Source organism: Callorhinus ursinus, unplaced genomic scaffold (genome assembly GCF_003265705.2).
Source record: "Callorhinus ursinus isolate GAN/ISIS: 27379988/994484 unplaced genomic scaffold, GSC_fseal_2.0 scaffold24, whole genome shotgun sequence".
NCBI classification, from domain to species: domain Eukaryota; kingdom Metazoa; phylum Chordata; class Mammalia; order Carnivora; family Otariidae; genus Callorhinus; species Callorhinus ursinus.
This window is the reverse complement of record NW_027397086.1, coordinates 11,341,301-11,347,300: the sequence shown is the minus strand read 5'-3', so window position 1 is coordinate 11,347,300 and position 6,000 is coordinate 11,341,301.

Genomic DNA, 6,000 nt, shown 5'->3' with positions numbered 1-6,000 from the left:
CACCGAGGTCCAGGGAGGTTAATAGTGTCACATGGCTACCAGGAAATTAAGAAAGAGTTCTTTCTTGTGTGTGTGTGTGTGTGTGTGTGTGTGTATCTGGTGTGTGTAATATATGTATTATGTATATGTAACCTTGTAGCTTGTAACTTTGTAGCTTGCTATGCAGGACTCATTGGAGAAAATAGAACACAAAGGTGAACATAAGAAGCTTTGGAACCAAAGACACTTAAATCAGAGTTCTAGATCCATTACTCAGTACTGTTGTGAGCTTAGCAAGTTACTTCCCTTCTCTGAGCTTGGGTTTCTTCATCTGTAATACAGGGCTATTAATACCTTACTCACAGTGTTACTGAGATGCTTAAATGTAGATTCATCTATAACAATAACCACAGAACATCACACATAGCATGTCCTCAGTAGGAACCACAATTATAATTTTATTCTTCTTTTTCCCCCCTCCTCCTCCTCCTTCTTCTTCATCTTTGTAGTCCCTGGAATCAAACATCTTTGCGTGGCACAAAACAGGATCTTAGTAAATGTGTGTTTAATGAGTTGAGCTAATTTTTACTGAAACCATCAGATCCAGGTGGAGTTTTGTAGCTTGAGACTCCGTGAACAATGGGCTGGGATTCTGCATGACTAAGAAGACTTGTTACTGCTGCCTCAACCTGTCGGGCAGGAGATGTACAGAAGGGGAAAAGACCCCGGGTTCCAAGATGTCCCAGCCCTGACCTGCCTCCCTCATCCCAGCCTTGTGATTCCACTACAAAGCCACCAGCATCACACAAACACTGTCTGTCTCATGCACTCAGTTATCATGTCAGAAGCAAGACACGCAGCATCAGAGTGACAGGGGGCTGTCATGAGGCTGAAATGTTTTCTGTCTGCTCAAGAGAAAGGTTTTGCTGGAAGTGGGGAGGGGAGGAACACAGGCACCTGATGGAGCTTGGCAGCTGATTTCATGTCTATGTCAGAAATGATCTTCACTCTGTGCTAAGGATAGAGGAGCTTAGGAAGGAAGCATGGTAATCCCACCCAGACACTACACCCAGATTCACTGAAGTAGATGAGAACAAGAGACAATGCGAAGAAGAGTAGCTCCAGCCAAGGTCCTCCTTGACCGTTAACTCAGATCATGATTCTCCTGGTGAACCCTACTTGTCAATGACCCTGATCCATTGACCAGAAAGTTGACAAAGCAAGTTCTACCTCTGATTGCAGCAAAAATCTAGAATCTTCCTCTTTTCATTACTTATCTGCCAGGATTTTATTTCAAGCTTCCTTGTCTTCTGACTCTGCTACTTAAAGCCTTAGTTTGATTTTTCTAGCAGTAACACTTGATACTTGACACTGTCCATTTTTGTGTGAACTTTATCTCACACCCATCGCTCTGACACTTTCCACTCCTAGACATTTTAAGTCAGATATTTTAAGTAGGAGAAGAACTTTTCTGCCTCATGTCCAGTACTTTAGCCAGAAGGGATGGACCGGACCACACAGCCTTCAGAAAAGTTGTTGTTGGAGTAAATCTGAGCTCCTGCTCATTCTTTGCTATAGATTACCATTCTTCTGGATGAATTAGCAGGCAGCCTTCCTTGTCCAAGAGCCTTTTCAAGTAAGTAGACTCAAAGACTGTTCTGCAGACCCTACCATTTAGATTCAATCGTATAGGAAAGGCTTAAGCTTCTTACCATAAACCTTCTATACCAGCACCTCTTATCAAAGATGCTCAACATTTGGATAGAGCTACATAGGCCCAGATGTTTAGATATAAAATATGTATTTTGTTTTCCCATTTCTCTATTTTCCTTGTGAGCACAGTTTCCTCCTCAAAGAGTCATAGAGAAATTAGCGGTGAGACACCAAACCTTTACCCCAAACACTGTAGATGCTAGCTAGCTTTAGAGTCCTCAGACTCATTTGGCTGGTGCCTATCTATTTCAGACAGACACACATTATTTGTACCTTTCTCTAGCAGTTATTTCATTTGCTCTGGCATCTTAGTTATGTGTGCAGATAACCACGTTATCAAAGATAGAGATTTACATATACAATTTATGAGGAAGCCAGGATTAAAAGAGATGACAACATTGAGAGTCTTTCAGCTTCCAGGAATGTCAAAAGAATTTCTTCAACCAACAGATACTAATTTTCCATTAGGGGCTAAGAACTGCATTAGGTACCAGGAACATGAAAAAGGCACAGTCCCAACCCCAAGAAGCCTCCAGCCCAATGGGCAAAAAGGCAAGTAAAAAGACTAGCACGATGTAAGTGCCATGTGAGTTGCATACACAGACAGGGCATTGAGGAAGGTGTTCTGGCTCCTGAGGGACAAGTGGAAGATAAGCCAGGAGGCAGATGGGCATCTGCGGGTGAAGGGGTAGCATGTGCAAAGGCCATGAGTTGACATTGAACATGGCATGGGCATTTGGAGGTCAGCTTTGTTGGAGCAATAGGTAGAGGTCAGCTTTGTTGTGTGGAGGTCAGCTTTGTTGGAGCAATGGGTAGAACAGAGTATATAAATAAGGAATGCAGCATGGCGGCGGGTGTAGTCTCTGGAATGAGACCCCCAGAGTGCAAACCTTGGCTCTGCTCCTTATGAGCTGGGGACCTGGTATAAATTTCCTATCATCTCCTAACCTCAATGTCCTCATTTGTACAATGGGAATCATCATAGTCTCTCTCTTGTAAGGCTGATGTAGGATTGAATTAGCTACTGCACATACCGTGGTTGGAATCTGTCTGGCACAGAGTGAGTGCTGAACAAAATGGTGTCTAGACTCAATGGACAGAGAAGCTTTTGGAGAGATGAGGTTGGCAGAGCTCAGATCCCAAGGGTATCATTAGTTGTGCTAAGAAATAATGCTTGAACTCTGACCACCAAGAGCTTGTCATCCAGAGGGGGGAGACAATTATAACAGAGTGAGCTAAATACTGCATTATGGAAAGAGAGTGGGTGGTGAAGGGAAGCTCAGAGAAAGGTTCCTAATCCAGTCCGGGGGCACTGAGGAAGGTTTCTCAGAATAGATGAAATGGAGTGAAGTCCTGACCCAGCTGTGGTATGAAGCTGGGTTTTGTGGGCGGGGGGAGGGCAGGGAGGGTAGATAAACAGGGATGGGAGGGAAGCAGTGCTCAGGCAGATGGTGCAGACAGAAGCTATCTCCAGAAACAAATACATGTTGTAGCCCAGAAGTTCTAGGAAGTGAAAAGAAAAAACTTCTGAGCCCTTCAGTTTCAGAAAACCCATTTTTGCCCTCAGCCCCTTGCCAAGCAGGTACTTCACTATGTGTTCACACACTCCCTCACCTGATCCTCAGTACCTTGAAAGATGGCTTCTGAAATGCCCCTTTTATAGAGAGGGCGCTGTGAGGTCAGGTGATTTGCCCACGATCATAAAGGTGAGTGGTGGAGTTGAGCTGTGAAACCAATGTTGATCCGACTCCACCGCCTGGATGTTTAACCATTAATTTCAGATATTTAAACTTCAGGTAAGATGCTTCCCTGAGATTTTTTTCCCCCAGAAGACAAGAGTAAATGCTCCAGAAGAGAACCCAAGGGAGTCCATAAAACCAAATATCCTCTTAAAGCCCAAGTCCAGTCAAGCAAGGCCACGAGATGAAACCTTTCTCAGTGTGCTAGAGTGTGTGCACATAAATGTGTGCACACGTGTGGATGTATGTGCACATGCACACCAAGGCGATGTTCCCTTTGTTATTGGTTGATTGTATTTGCTAAATATACATAGATTGGAGATAAGTTGGTAGACAGACAAACAGACTTACATACATGCCGATGAACAAATTGGGGGTTGGGGGGAGGGGGATAAAGCCAGCCCAACTGCCCTGGTGGTTGATTCCAATAAAACAGCTCTGTTGGAATAATGTGATGCCTGAGAGATGGGGTGTAATATGGTTAAATGCTTTTACAGTTCCCCATTAAAGTAAGTGGATGGAAATTCATAAAATATTGATAGCATTTGAAATGTGTTCATTCACAGCTCTGCCCAGAATCTCAAGTGATGGAAGGGTGACTGGCCCAGGCAAAGACAGCATGACCCAACCACATGCCCCTCAATGCCCAAATATCTGGGATGTTATCTGGTCAACAGAGCCTATAATGGGAGCACTGAGAGAAGGGAAGTTGGAGGGGTCGGGGAGGGAGCACTCAGTTTGCCCAGTTCTTATGCCCAGCAAAGAAAGCATAGACAAACTGTGCCCACCACGACATGAGGAAAGACCTTATACAAACTTATAAAGCCAGCTCAGCAAAATCAATAGGTCTCCAACTAGACTCTACTTTTGTAATGCTTTTTCCCTACTCCAACCATGTAGTAAGAGTGAGGGTTTGATCCTCCTACCCACCCCCTGGCTATAGTTGATTGTCCCCGGAATGATCTGGTCAAATGAGGCCAATCAGAAATTTTTTTTTTCCTGGAAAATCTTAAATGGTGTACCAGGGAAGCCAGTCTGTCTTTGTTGACAAAGCTGAGATGCCTGGTTATAAACACTTCTAATTCTGCTTCTCGTGACAGGGAGAAAGTCTCCCAAGAGGACAAAACCTCTACAAAGAGAGAACAGAAACAAAGATGGAAATGCCTTGTGATGTTCAGACCCTTGGTTTTATCACCCCACAGGAACAACAACAACAACAAAAATCCCTGATTTTGCCTAAGCATATTTGGCTTCTGGAAAATGTCACCTTTAAACCCATTTTACTTTATATTCTCCATCTATTACATAATATGTAATTAACAATTATATGTAACGTTTTTTTAATTTTCTTATTGTTATGTTAATCATCATTAGTTTTTGATGTAGTGTTCTATGATTCATTGTTTGTGCATAACACCCAGTGCTCCACGCAGAACATGCCCTCTTTAATACCCATCACCAGGCTAACCCATCCCCCCACCCCCTCCCCTCTAGAACCCTCAGTTTGTTTTTCAGAGTCCATCGTCTCTCATGGTTCGTCTCCCCCTCTGACTTACTCCCCTTCATTCTTCCCCTCCTGCTAACTTCTTTTTTTTTCTTAACATATATTGCATTATTTGTTTCAGAAGTACGGATCTGTGATTCAACAGTCTTGCACAATTAACAGCGCTCACCATAGCACATACCCTCCCCAGTGTCTATCACCCAGCCACCCCATCCCTCCCACCCCCCACCACTCCAGCAACCCTCAGTTTGTTTCCTGAGATTAAGAATTCCTCATATCAGTGAGGTCATATGATACATGTCTTTCTCTGATTGACTTATTTCGCTCAGCATAATACCCTCTAGTTCCATCCACGTCGTTGCAAATGGCAAGATCTCATTCCTTTTGATGGCTGCGTAATATTCCATTGTGTATGTATACCACCTCTTTTTATCCATTCATCTGCGATGGACATTTTGACTCCTTCCACAGTTTGGCTATTGTGGACATTGCTGCTATAAACATCGGGGTGCAGGTACCCCTTCGGATCCCTACATTTGTATCTTTGGGGTAAATACCCAGTAGTGCAATTGCTGGATCATATGGTAGCTCTAATTTCAACTGTTTGAGGAACCTCCATACTGTTTTCCAGAGGGGCTGCACCAGCTTCCATTCCCACCAACAGTGTAGAGGGTTCCCCTTTCTCTGCATCCCCGCCAACATCTGTCGTTTCCTGACTTGTTAATTTTAGGCATTCTGACTGGTGTGAGGTGGTATCTCATTGAGGTTTTGATTTGGATTTCCCTGATGCCGAGCGATGTGGAGCACTTTTTCATGTGTCTGTTGGCCATTTGGATGTCTTCTTTGGAAAAATGTCTGTTCATGTCTTCTGCCCATTTCTTGATTGGATTATTTGTTCTTTGGGTGTTGAGTTTGGTAAGTTCTTTATAGATTTTGGATACTAGCCCTTTATCTGATATGTCATTTGCAAATATCTTCTCCCATTCTGTCGGTTGTCTTTTGGTTTTGTGGACTGTTTCTTTTGCTGTGCAAAAGCTTTTTATCTTGATGAAATCCCAATAGTTC